Raw genomic sequence first — 15,523 nt, forward strand, 5'->3', positions numbered from 1 at the left:
ATGCGAGAACATTCCTGATTTTAATTGTTTGAGCGTGAAGATGCGGAGTGTACTCATTTTGACAGGTCTTTCAGCCGTTTTGATGCATATATACCCAAAATCCGTATAAGAGACGACACACGATTGGTTGAACGCAAACACTGCCATAATGATGCAGGATTAAATTATAGTCTTGTACTGGTGGTAGTCAGAACAAGAGCGGTTTTAATTGGTGCACATTTTAGTGGTTGAGGTCTTAAACGCAGACAGGTATAGATTCAAATAAACATTTAAATATTTATCTTTGGGAATGCTAATAAGGATTTTGTGCTGGCGTTCACATGTACAAAATCAGGTGATGTTCACCGAGGTTGTATTTCGTAATTTCTAAAAGCCCTATCTACTACATCCATAGGATCTTCCTTAGGTGTTTTTGGAGTCATTTTGCATTTGTACATATATTTTTAACGATCTTACATGTGTTACATTTAGTTTTTGTTTTATACATATTTTACAGAATTTTAAAATCTGAGTTAACATTGTATGATATTGTACTTCACGTTTACATTTATTTGGAATGGTTTATTTTCCTTAAGATTTTATTGTTTGATACAATTGTCACTTTTATATTTTTTGACCTCTATCATTAATTGGTAACATATTGCCACTATTGTCAAGGGGTGCTATAAAAACACCACGTAGCGCATACACATATTAGGCCTGTAACCTGATGTAGACATGTATTGATTTCAAATTACAAATTATTTACATTTATGTATGGCATCATATGTATTTTAAAAATTGAAAACAATCTTCAAAAATTACACACACACACACACACACACACATATATATATATATATATATATATATATATATATATATATATATATATATATATATATATATATATATATATATATATATATATATATATATATATATATATATATATATAATTTTTGAAAATACAATGGCAAAAATAAAACATACGTTTTGCTATCCAATTGCAATGGTGCCTCGTCAAAAATGCATGCAAGCATGGCGCCTGGAAGTGTCATTTTACCCGTCACCTTGAACCAAAAATCCACATTCTTCAGTTTAATGGGCTGTCTGGTGCCAGTGCCAGAGAAAAGCATTTTAAATGTCTGCCACTTAGGTACGCTTAACATCTAAATAGTACTTTCCATCAACCACTTTTCGACCGAATATTCGGGAAACCGCACTGCATTAGTTGCGTCCTACCAAAGGCACATGTATGTGACTAGAGTTAGGCCACGCTTACTTGCGAAATTTTCTTGAGAGGTAATCTAATCCACGCTCTGCTATTTCATGACATGGAATTTTCCCAGCCCTACACATACATATAAGATCAACAGTGACAAGAACTAACCACAACCACCCCCTCCCACAACCCCTTTTCCAAAAAGGCAAACACAAATTAACTTTATCCCACAAATTTCCAACGCGAAAAGGATATTCTTGCTTCAAATTTATTAATTGATCCATACCACCCTGCTATTAAAGTTTATTAAAAAGAAAACAACAACAAGAAAGAAAGAAAGAAAAAACCAACAAGAAAACAAAATCAAAACCAAACCAAAACAAAACAAACAAAAAATACCTACCCTACCCCCCCCCCATGTTTCCAAAAAAAAGAAGAAGAAAACGAATTGAAAATGGTGGAGCCGTCGAGCTCTTGGAAAAGTTAATACTTGTGAAATGTCTTAATTTATGGAAGTATTGCTATGGTTTTAAGCCGACCTCCGTTGTCGACTATTGATAATCGTTAATTAAAAATCCAGTGGCATCAGTTCATCGATATTGCCCTAGGCAGATAGTTACCTGTGTCATGTTGAATATTGACCGTTGCCTTTAATCTCAATGAAGATTTCTGGAAAACAAAAATAAACTTCGGGTGTTTGTTACACAGCACGGTCACTATCATACCTACCGGCATCTAAGTTTCCATGGTAACTAAATTCTATCCAATGAAAGGTGAGGCACGATGTAACAACTCTATGACAACAGAGATGTAGACTGTCTTTCATTACAGGGAGCTGTATAACACAGTTAAACCAGTCGTACGTTACAATCTTCTGTTCGATCCATCTTTCTACAGGTCTGTAATTGACTAGTCCAATCCCAGTGACGAGCGAAATAGATAACTTGTGCAGAATCATTTAGACTTCGAATTCTTTGGGAGTTACGTGTGTTTAAATGGAATGTTGTGTTTTTGAGCAGTGTTGTATGTCGGAAATAAGGATGGATTAAAAACAAAGTACATTGAACAAGCAATCAACTTCCATAATATTCAGGTAAGTTTCAGGATAAATCAATTAGTGTTTATTTGGTCTGTGGTTACACAATCATTATTGATTCTCTTTTGTATATAATTTATGTAGTCTGTTTGATAATATATATTTTGATAATGGATATTATCTATTGTGCTCCACTATTATAATTATTTAGGTGAACATTGTCATTTTGTTTTTGAAGTGTGTTTGGTTTTATGTAAAGAGTTCAACGACACATCAGCACAATCATGATTATGAAATCGGAGCAAATATAGGTGTCCCAAGAAAGGAACACAAAACAAGGATATAGACAGAACAGTGGTAAAATCGTTAAAATACAAAGTATAATTTTCGACACAAACCGCACTCTACAAAGAAAGGTAGAAGATATTCACAGCTGGAATATCTTCACGGAACACATCCCAGTGCAAAAAAGATTGACTCCACTCTTGCAACATGCTGTAAGGCGTATCGGGCTTGTTCTAATCCCGACCCCCCCAGGGGGGTTGAAATGAGTTTAGATCAACAAACTATGATATGTATTATAATATTTGCTAAATTTACTTATCTTGTATTTCCACACATGGGATATTTTCCAGGCGCCAGTCTCCAATATCTGACAAATTATCGCACGAGATTTGAGCTACCGTTTGTACTCTCTCATAAGTCTAGTCCAAACTGCATAGACCCAGATCTTCCGTCAATTAGTGCACCGTCAGATCTGGATCTGTGAAGTTTGTTAGGATCAATCAGTTGAACAAAAAACATAGACCATGATCTGCAGGTGCCTATGCCACATCAGGTCAGAATATGCATTGTTTGCAGTGTGACTCGATTTACAAGCTAATACATACGGTAGTGTTGTAAGTAACGTTTTTATTTTTAGATCTGACTCACTTGCAGGTTGTACGGTGTATTGCGGACAGTATTTACTGTGATGATTGTTAAAACATTTATCTACGAGTTACTGAAGTATTATTTAATCTACACATTGGTATGAAAACACATGTAAACCGTGATCAAAGGGATTTTTGGACATGGGTTTAAATACCACAGGTTAATAAATTTGCCATAAATATGCAGAAAAGGTGAACAAGTAAGTATAAGTGTTAGAAAAGTAATTGATGGGCGAATTTATACTCACGGTTCAAGACCACGAGACTGCCTAAAACTCTATAAGGTTTTACCTTACCCGACGATATATAATACGTATTTGTTTGAAAATATGAAGTAATCGTAAAAATTTACACCTACAATGTAAAACTGCGATTAACATGTGCGAAATCATTACAGACGCGAAGCACGTGCATATATAAACTGTAATTTAATATCTGTAATTAATATCAGCATTTTGCTCACGATCCTTTCTCCGATACCATATTTTTAACGTTATTTTTTAAAAACTCTAGTTACACAGCAATTTATTTTTCTCTTATCAAGTGCTCTTTATAGTTCAGAATTTTGCTTTTGGGGATTGCTTGTGAAATGAACAACTGTAAACGGCAGAGAACCTCGATAAAATCGTCAGCCTAACATGGGCAACCGTTTAGTATTGGACTTGTACAAAAAGATGTCAAATCAAGGTCAACAAAGGTAAAATCAAGCGATTCATTATCACGGTGCTGCCCAGGACTGACGTGCCCTAATTGTCTCATTAAACCATCGATCTTTATGCGGCTGCCTTATATTTATCTACTCAGAACTGACACAAAGTACAAATACAGTTTGTAGATGGTTTGTTCTTTTGCTATAGCAACAGATTTTAAAAGAATTATTTTCCTGAAATGGTGACAGGTTGGCTATTAGTGACGAGAAAGAATGAGATCTCATCGAATGGACCTTGATATTTTATGGATATCACTTACATGAGCTTTGTCGTTAATCAGTATGGGATAAAGCCTTTGTAGACATCAATGGTGCTTGAATAATTCCAGATGGATTTTTTTTTTTAGGATTAGTGACATTCATTACTACACCGGATAATTCGCAACAAGTTGAACTAGAGGTTACTAAAATAACACCTTCGTTCAATTTTAGCAAAGCAATCATCGGTTTGCGTTGATGATTGTGCTGTTATTACAAAAGAATAAATTTTAAAATACCTGATGTAGAAAGCAGATAAACTTTCTACATTAGTTTGCTAGCTATCAGTCTTTAAATAGTTGAAATAATGTTCTTGATAACAGTGTGGATTTCAGTTACGGATTCATGAATATAGTATCCGTTTATATATATATATATATATATATATATATATATATATATATATATATATATATATATATATATATATATATATATATATATATATATATATATATATATATATATATATATATATTGAAGACGATTATTCTCAACGGAACATGTATCGATTACATGCTCGACAACTGCTTGTGCTAAGTCCTACTAAACAGACCTTCTTCAACTGCAAAACACTGGCATCACACAGACGATACATTTATGACAATAAATCACGATTGACAATAAGCCTGCACAAAACCTGGTATGATTCAGGCAAGAAAAATGACATTTCTGACAATACCGCCAGCATTACTGGCCAGTGCATTACCGGATTTTGGTGAACACATTAGACACACACTAAATCACACTGGATAATAAACTTTATACCCATTGAAATAATAGTTCCTAGAACTTGGCAGTAAAGTGAATAAGTATTGTTGTCTGACTTGAAATATTTATAGCAACTGGCTTACGAACACGCTGGCAACGAGGAAGCTTATTGGTCTGACATGGTCTTTTTTATATTAACGATCTTATTTGGAGTGTAGTGTTCTGTCATCATGCGGTGTGTTGTCAGCGTATTATCCTGTCAGCATGCGGTGTATTGCCAGTGTATTGTCCTGTCAGCATGCATTATGTTGTCAGCGTATTGTCCTCTCAGCATGCAGTGTATTGCCAGTGTATTGTCCTCTCAGCATGCGGTTGTTGTCAGCCTATGGTCCTGCCAGCATGCGTTGTGTTGGTAGCGTATTTTCCAATCAGCAGGCAGTGTATTATCAGTGTATTGTCCTGTCAGCATGCGTTTTATTGTCAGCGTATTGTCCAGTCAGTATGCAGTGTATTGTCCTGTCAGCATGCAGTGTGTTGTCAGCGTATTGTCCTGTTAGCATGTGGTGTATTTATCAACCTATTGTCCTGTCAGCATGCAGTGACTGGCAGCGTATTGTCCTATCATCATGCAGTGTATTGTCAGCGTATTGTCTTGTCAGGCGTAGTATATTGTCAGCCTATTGTCCTGTCAGTATGCGGTGTATTCGTCAGCGTATTGTCCTGTCAACATGGGGTGTATTGGCAGCGTATTGCCCATATGTTTTCTGGCTTTTCTTCCGGTGAGTTTCTAATGCTGTTGAGTTTTCTTCATAGCAAAGCATGTATCTTAAAATTGCCTGAAAATAATTTGGAGACATGCGGTTTTCTGAAATTATTTATCCGAACCGACAATACTCATTTTAATTGGAAAACATCATTGTCTCATTACCTCTGTTATACATTTAATTTAAACTTCAGTTTTTATTGTTCCTTTGCAGTAAAGTATATCACATTACACTGTTATTATGTCACACAATCAGTGTAATGCTAGATCTAACATTACACTGTTATTATGTCACACTATCATTGTAATGCTAGATCTCACCTTACATTAGTATTATGTTCAACTAGATCTCACATTATACTTGTATTACGTCACACAATCAGTGTAATGCTAGATCTCACATTACACTGGTATTGTGTCACATCATCAGTGTAATGCTAGATCTAACATTACACCGTTATTATGTCACACTATCAGTGCAATGATAGATCTCACCTTCCACTAGTATTATGTTGAACTAGATCTCACATTACACTGGTATTACATCACACAGTCAGTGTAATACGAGATCTCACATTACACTGGTATTGTCATATTATCAGTGTAATGCTAGATCTCACATTACACTAGCATTACGTCACACAATCAGTGTAATACTAGATCTAACATTACACTAGTATTATATCACACTATCAGTGTAATGCTAGATCACACATTAAACTAGTATAATATCACACTATCAGTGTAATGCTAGATCTCACATTACATTAGTATTATATCACACTATCAGTGTAATGCTAGATCACACATTAAACTAGTATAATATCGCACTATCAGTGTAATGCTAGATCTCACATTACACTAGTATTATATCACACTATCAGTGTAATGCTAGATCGCACATTAAACTAGTATAATGTCACACTATCAGTGTAATGCTAGATCTCCCATTGCACCAGTATTATGTCACACTATCAGTATAATGTTAGGTCTCACACTACTCTTGTGTTAAACGGATACATATCTCATTTAGACTGAAAATAAATTGTAATCAATTATGAATCGATTTACAGATCTGGTAATATGCCTAACACGACACAGTTTCTTCACTGAAAATGGTACAACACTGACAACAAACTGGCATATTACATATTTCTTGATGATAGCAATTTTTCTGTAAAATCAGCATGAACTTGTTTTGAACATATATTGAACATATATTAAGATTAACAACGTCACATTGTTGTACAAAACGCGTATTTTCTTTAAGAAAACTGCTGAAATTAAAAATATGTTTAATTTAATAACTGTATGAGGATTTAATGATGGCCAATGCAATTTAATGATGGTCAATGCAATTTAATTTAATGATGGTCAGTGCAATTTAATGATGCTCAATGCTGTTATTTAGAGTAATTAGTTGACACAGTGACCACATACACAAAATGATTTATTGATTTCTACTATAATGGATATGTATATAATGACATCAGTAAGTTTATAATAAATCAATAAAGTGCCTGTTTCTGGGATACACATATATACGTGTATAACAATGTAAACGCATAGCGCGTGCCTTCAGCCATCTAGAGTTTGAGCTCAGGTATTAACAGAGATGAATTGAGTATCAGATCGGTTATAGGATGCCCCTGTATAAGTACTATCATTAAAAAAGATAAGCTGAGTATCAATCAGATCAGTTATATGATGTCCCTATGTAATTACTGTTACTAAAAAGATTATCCGGATATCAGATCAGTTTTAGGATGGCCCTATATAATTACTGTTACTAAAAATGTTAACCGAGTATCATATCCGTTATAGGATGGCCATATCTAATTACTGTTACTAAAAAGATCAACCGAGTATCAGACCACTTACAGGATGGCTCTATATAATTACTGTTACTAAAAAGATCAACCGAGTATCAGACCAGTTATAGGATGGCCATATCTAATTACTGTTACTGAAAAGATTAACCGAGTATCAGACCAGTTATAGGATGGCTCTATGTAATTACTGTTAATAAAACAATTAATCGAAAAGATGAACCGCGTATCAGATCGGTTATAGGATGGCTTATATAAATACTTTTACTAAAACAGATGAACCAAATACTGTATCAGTTATAGGATGGCCTTAAAAAATTACTGTTATTACAAAAGATGATCTGAATATCAGGTCAGCTATAGGATGGCTTTAAATTATTACTGGTATTAAAAGAGATGAACCGATTATCAGTTCAGTTATAGGATGGCCCTATATGATAACTGATACAAACTTTATTAATCGTTACATCTCGTTTTTCTAAAAGAACACTAAGTAGTGGTGACAACGAAGAAATCAGTAATTATTATAGGTTTACACAGAAGGAAATTCACATTAATTTTAATAATCAATATTTGATTAATAGATTATTTTCTGTAAATGTACGCATATATGAATGCTACACAATGTCCGTCACACTTTTTATATACTGTCATTGTCACTGTTTTTATTATTAATTTTTTTGCTGTCGTACTTAGATTACTATAGAAGTGTACATGATAAATAATACAATTATAATTATCTAATGATAACCATCATCGTCGTCGTCATCATTGTCGTCGTCGTCACCATTATGATCATCATCAGCAGCAGCCTCGATAACTTTGGAAAATAATTTTTTTCATTTGTCAACGATCAATTACAAATTATCATGAACATTGAAATTGTTCAAGGTGTTTATAATTTAATAGTTTTAAGTGGTTTACAAAAAATAGAACTGGCAGGATAAAAGGGTATAAAAATGTTCAAAATAGCATAGTGGGTCGACATTGCTTGCATGAGAACCTTCATATGGTCTTTGTGTTAATGTACATACAACATTAACTGATAAGCTTTTATTTCTGCCCGTGACTCAGCCCTTTCTGACTCGGTAAATTTAAATACAGCATATGTGCTAATGAAGTATTCTGCCCGGGACTCAGCCCTTTCTGACTCGGTAAATTTAAATACAGCATATGTGCTAATTAAGTATTAGATTTGTAGTTTCTTTTAGGAATTCCGTGAATAACGAATGTATTCCATTTTCACCCGTTAAAATCAGGCAATGACAATGTTGTTAAGTTTCATGAAATAACTAAGAGAAAATTGATAAAATGGTTGCATAGTCCAAAACAATGAACGTACGAGTACTTTCTTCTTAGAATAATATTTTCTACAGCGTTTTCATGCTATTACGTAAATGTTAAGTTTTGTTAATGAACTCTTTTGCATTCCATCTAAAAATATTAAATTCTAGTATAAAACAAAGAAATGTTTTTGCCTGTGCTTGTTTCTACAATTGTTAACTCTAACCAATTTTTTAAAAAGGGTATGAACTTAACACATTACACAGTTTGATCGTGCAATATCGTAAGAGACTTACAGCCAAATAATATGATTAATAATTGTAACGAGGCTCACAACTATGTTGTTTGACTGTGGGGCTATGTTGTGTGATTGTAGGACTATGTTGTGTGATTGTGGGACTATGTTGTGTGATTGTGGGACTATGTTGTGTGATTGTTGGACTATGTTGTGTGATTGTGGGACTATGTTGTGTGATTGTGGGACTATGTTGTGTGATTGTTGGACTATGTTGTGTGATTGTGGGACTATGTTGTGTAATTGTGGGACTATGTTGTGTGATTGTGGGACTATGTTGTGTGATTGTGGGACTATGTTGTGTGATTGTTGGACATTTGTTTTACAGCCATGTCATAGGATTGCAGGATATTGAAAGGAGACGACTTACAGCCGAGTAGTTTGAGTGAGGGAAATTCTAAGGGGGCTCACAGCTAGCTGGTGTTATTGTGGGACTTTTTGTTATAGTCATGTGATATGATTGTGGGACATCGTAAAGGGAACACTTACAGCCAAGTAGTATGATTTAGGGAAATGGTAAAGACGCTCACAACTAGTCTGTGTTATTGTTGGACTATGTTGTGTGATTGTTGGACTATGTTGTGCGATTGTTGGACTATTTTGTGTGATTGTTGGACTATGTTGTGCGATTGTTGGACTATGTTGTGTGGTTGTTGGACTATGTTGTGTAATTGTTGGACTATGTTGTGTTATTGTTGGACTATGTTGTGTTATTGTTGGACTATGTTGTGTGATTGTTGGACTATGTTGTGTGATTGTTGGACTATGTTGTGTTATTGTTGGACTATGTTGTGCGATTGTTGGACTATGTTGTGTGGTTGTTGGACATTTTTAAGAGCCATGTGATTCAACTGTAGGATGTGGAAAGGAGACCACTTAGAGCCAAGCAGTATGACTGAGGGAAATTGTAAGGTGGCGTACAACTATGTTGTGTGATTGTGGGACTGTGTTGTGTGATTGTGGAACTATGTTGTGTGATCGTGTGACTTTTCTTTACAGCCATGCGATATGATTGTAGGATATTGTAAGAAGACCCGCTTACAGGCAGATATAATGTTTAGGAATGGCAAGATATGCACAATGCCTAGCACAATGCCTAGCTATTTGCCTCCTTTCAGGGCAATCATGTTACCAGGTTACCAGAGGCACAGATTAAGGGTATAGCAATTGGAAACGTTTGTGACACTTTGCTTCATATGGTTGGAACGTTTTTAAAATGTTTTCAGTCTCACCGCGTATCCGTTTCAACCAAACATAAGCAAATCAATATCTGTTCGGATCAAAATTTGCCCCTAAGTTATTATCTTTCAGATCAATAGAGTTGAATACGTCATTTCCAGGAAAGGAGAGCATGGTGCCTTATCTGAAATTAAAAACAGACGGGAAAGGAAGTTCATTAGGATTATGTGAGATAAGCGCCAAGACTATCATGTCATTGACCTCTGATACATGACAAATGAATATATATGATTTAACGCATTGAACCGAAGAGATTGATTCCAGTCTGAATCGGTTCTTCGGTCTTGCAAGAGAAATATGTATTAGTAATACTTTCATACTTTCATACAAAATCGTGTGATCCATGTATTATAGCTGTAATTTCTTAAGGAGAGTTCGTGACTCAAATAACTATATGAAAATCATTGTTTGGGACTCTCCGTTTATGACAGTAGTGTTATTGATATGATACTTGTCGTGCCAAAGTTCTGCTGAAAATCATCTTTCATGCCATGCTCAGCTTCTAACACTGAATTCATTAGAATATATATATATATATATATATATATATATATATATATATATATATATATATATATATATATATATATATATATATATATATATATATATATATATATATATATATATATATCCGGTGGCCTTGTGGTTACAGCGTCCGCCTCCGATGCGAGAGGTCGCGGGTCCGAACCACGACAGAGTGGCGCTCAGCATTAAGAGGTTAGAATTAGGACTGGTCATTCTTGTGTCAGGATAATGTGACTGGGTGGGACATGAATCTACATGATGCCCTTGTGCTAGACATCACTATAAACTGCCAGACATCGTAACGATATGACTGAAAAATTGTCAAAGCTACGTTAAAAATCAAACACACACACACACATGCACGCACGCACGCACGCGCGCGCGCGTATCCGCAGGCAGAAAGACAGGAAGATAGAGAGTTTATGTGATATTTTCTTCTTTGTTGCGTATCCTAGTTGTTAATAATTTGGGTAAAATAAGGTCACAAATCACGCGCGCCTAACCAGCAAAAACCATCTTGATAATTTAAGAATATGAACAAAAGTGAACGATCAGGTTTTTTTTTTTTTTTATAAGGATGATGACAATATTATACGAAAAGTGACATCCTTATAAAACCGGCTGATTTAATTTCTGCAATAAGAAGAGCACGAAAAGATGTATCCAATACACTGAATCTGACTATTTGCTCAACTGCGCTTCTTTTGCATATATTTGAAGGTTCCGTTTTGAATCCAGCCCTGCAGTATTGATTCAATTCTGGCAGCGTGATACAAATTTCAAACGGACTCACATGGATACCAGTTCGATTCTGTTGATAAGGATGTCTTGACAAACATAGCCAAAACTGTGTAACAGGCTCAATGTATACATTTATCAATAAACACTCCCCAGTCAGACAAAATTAACTTTGGTAAAGCACTGGTCATTTAATGGAATGGGAGGAGGTCTGGATTTTCTGCAAAGTACGAATAATTTCTTAACGACTTTTGAAGGATTCGAAACGTTTTCATAAATATTGGGTGATGTATTACAGGGCTAGAAGAGTATTATAGTAATATCTTTCTTTTTTCAGTAAAAGAGACTACTGTCTTTGTTTTTAAAAATAGCCGTCACCTTCCTGGATAATAAATAGTTGATGTTTATCTACTGCAGATTCTAATGAAGCACTTATGAACAGCTCCTAGAGAATCAGTTACAATTTCTTAATTTTTTTCTCATAAAAAACCAGGTGCTACCAGAAGTGAAAATGAAAGAGAAATTTAATTCAACTTCATATATATATCGCTGCTTCACCCAAGGCATCTCTCGCAATTCAGTCATACAATTGTTGCCTAAATTAGTAATTTGCTTCAAATTTGCATTGAGAATTTGCTGACAAAAATGTTACGGAGTTCACTGGTTCACTAGATGTTATGAAAAAGATGACAGCAGTACCGTAAACTGTGAGGAAGCACCATCCCAATCCCAGCCGAATTCTTGTTGATACTTGAGGGTTGCTTGCTAAAGCTTCTAATATAAAGCACTGTTGAAAATCTGCTTCTATATTGGTGTTATTTGTGTTATTTATTTACCTTTACTGGAAAGATCAAATAAGTTTTGGTGCAAAATGTGCAGTGCAGTATATTTTGGTGATGCGAAAATCGGGATCTTTTTATGGTTACAGAAGGAAGTAAGATTAATTAGTTTTGATTTGAGGAGTCAAACCATCAGATGGCTGACAAAACAATAAACCATAGTACTGTAAATGAAACAAACAATATAACGGTATCAATTATGTAACTCACCACCACTAACACCCATTCTTTTACAGATTGCCTACGTTAAACTTTAAAAGCATCACTATTTTATTACGTTGAAATACTCCTTTCAGTAAGCCATTCTCCTTTGCCGAATACATTTAACTTTTTGACCCCATATAAAAATACCCTTTCGTACGTTTTGCTTATGGATAACAAGACTTCAAATTTGTGTGAGTTCCCAAGCAGAGATTGGGAGAGGATTACGTAGCGCTACGACAGACGATTGGAGCGACAGACAGGCAGTATCCATGACGCTTGACATATTGCGTGATTGGTTCTATTCAATGCTAATTCCTTGAGATTCCAGAACAAATGTTCTCTCTTTATTGAATAACCTAAGGATTTTCTTAGGCTTTTCTTCGTTGTAACGGCTGTTTATATTTAACTGAAACAACGAGGAACCTACAGTCCTCGAGAATCACATTTCAATATAACCCATATATCAGTGTTTAGATCGTCATGGAAATATCATGGTGGCCTAAATTCTACCCAAAGGACAAGTCTCAAAACTCTAGGTCTCCATTCAAAGACTGGAAAACTCTATTATCTCGAGGAATTCGAAATACTAAAAATGTTTTATCCAAGAAACGAAGTTTATAGACAACATCTTATTTCCAGCATTTGACCTATTCAGGCTTGTTCATCGTAATATTTGCAGTCTGAATGAACTGGTCCAGCATTTGTCAGAGAGATTTGTTTTCAATCATACAACAGCCATTCAGGCAACCTGATTACAAATCTAAGCCACCGATTTATTTCTAATTTGGCAAAGTAAGAGCAAACACTGGAAAAGGTAACAGATGTAGCAAAACTAATTCCCACCAAGGGAAAGTAGTTAGTATATTTTCGATAATTTAATTGTTGTCGGTGGCTGGAGAAAGCATTGGTTTACATACATGCAGGAAGGCACAGAATGAGATCAACATCATCCTAGATGTTATATTTAACAATATCTTCAGATGTTGAATATACAGCTGATTGGAGAATCTTGGTGTTGCATAGGCCCACGTGCTCCTTTTGTCTCAGTATTCTTTACATATGCTTATCTAAGCTCTCCAGACTTAACATATGCTCCTTTATGATCTCCAGACTGACTCTCTGCCTGTACGCTATATAGACTGACTCTATGCCCTCTAAGCTATCTAGACTGAATCGATACTCTTCTAACCTCTACAGACTGATTATTTGCCACAGTGTACTCTTCAGACTGACTCTATGCCCCTATACTGTCTTCATACGGACTATGTGTCCCTCAATGTTCTTCAGACTGACTCTTTGTCCTTCTATTATTTTCACTCTATGCCACACTGTGCTCTTCAGCTTGACAATACGCCCCTCTATTCTCGTCAGACGGACTCTATGACGCTTTATGCTCTTCAGACAAACTCTATGTCAATGCCCTTATATGCTCTTCAGACGGGCTTGGTGCCCTTCTATGCTCTTCAGACTGACTGTGCCACTCAAGCTCTTCAGACTGTATCTGTGCCGCTCAATGCTCGTCAGACTGACTGTCTCCATATCATATAAGTACCTTATTTTGCTATATCAATACCATCTATTTTATGTGTTTCTTTCCACACTTATGATACAAATGTCTGTTGTACTACAATACGTAAGGTACAGTTATGTCCTCCACATCAAGTGCATTTGTCTTTTGTACAATCAATACAGTAAGGTACAGTCATGTCCTCCACGTCAAGTGTTTTTTTCTGTTGTACTATCAATACAGTAAGGTACAGTTGTGTCCTGCACAGCAAATGCTTTTGTCTGTTGTACTATCAATACAGTAAGGAACAGTTATATCCTCCACATCAAGTGCTTTTGTTCGTTGTACAATCAATACAGTAAGGTACAGTCATGTCCTCCACATCAAGTGCTTTTGTCTGTTGTACAACCAATACGTAAGGTACAGTTATGTCCTCCACATCAAGTACTTTTGTCTGTTGTACTATCAATACAGTAAGGTACAGTTATGTCCTCCACATCAAGTGCTTTTGTTCGTTGTACAATCAATACAGTAAGGTACAGTCATGTCCTCCACATCAAGTACTTTTGTCTGTTGTACTATCAATACAGTAAGGTACAGTTATGTCCTCCACATCAAGTGCTTTTGTTCGTTGTACTATCAATACAGTAAGGTACAGTTATGTCCTCCACATCAAGTACTTTTGTCTGTTGTACTATCAATACAGTAAGGTACAGTCATGTCCCCCACATTAAGTGCTTTTGTTCGTTGTACTATCAATACAGTAAGGTGCATTCATGTCCTCCACATCACGTGCTTTTGTCTGTTGTACTATCAATACAGTAAGGTAAAGTTGTTTCCTGCACACCAAGTGCTTTTGTCTGTTGTACTATCAATACAGTAAGGTACAGTTGTTTCCTGCACAGCAAATGCTTTTGTCTGGTGTACTATCAATACAGTAAGGTACAGTTGTGTCCTGCACAGCAAATGCTTTTGTCTGTTGTACTATCAATACAGTAAGGTACAGTTGTGTCCTGCACAGCAAATGTTTTTGTCTGTTGTACTATCAATACAGTAAGGTACAGGTATGTCCTCCACATGAAGTACTTTTGTCTGATGTATCCTCCACATCAAGTACTTTTGTCTGTTGTACCATCAATACAGTAAGGTACAGTTATATCCTCCACATCAAGTGCTTTTGTCTGTTGTATTATCAATACAGTAAGGTACAGTTGTGTCATGCACAGCAAATGCTTTTGTCTGTTGTACTACCAATACAGTAAGGTGCAGTTATGTCCTCCACAGCAAGTGCTTTTGTCTGTTGTACTATCAATACAGTAAGGTACAGTTGTGTCCTGCACAGCAACTGCTTTTGTCTGTTGTACTATCAATACAGTAAGGTACAGTTATATCCTCCACATCAAGTGCTTTTGTCTGTTGTACTATCAATACAGTAAGGTACAGTCAT

General features: G+C 35.5%; 1 protein-coding gene across 6 annotated transcripts in view; it reads left to right on the plus strand.

Moving 5' to 3' along the window:
* The first annotated feature begins 2,010 nt into the window (after nt 1-2,010).
* The window catches only part of LOC149797813 (uncharacterized), a 156,542-nt gene continuing 143,029 nt past the window's right edge, over nt 2,011-15,523 (plus strand). For all 6 annotated transcript variants that reach the window (XM_089962806.1, XM_089962803.1, XM_089962810.1 and 3 more), the window contains exon 1: nt 2,011-2,297. The gene's annotated coding sequence lies outside the window, so the exon portion shown is untranslated. The remainder of the gene's footprint in view (nt 2,298-15,523) is intronic.

This window comes from Sinohyriopsis cumingii, chromosome 6 (assembly GCF_028554795.1).
Source record: "Sinohyriopsis cumingii isolate HCF-2022 chromosome 6, ASM2855479v2, whole genome shotgun sequence".
In the NCBI taxonomy this organism is placed as follows: domain Eukaryota; kingdom Metazoa; phylum Mollusca; class Bivalvia; order Unionida; family Unionidae; genus Sinohyriopsis; species Sinohyriopsis cumingii.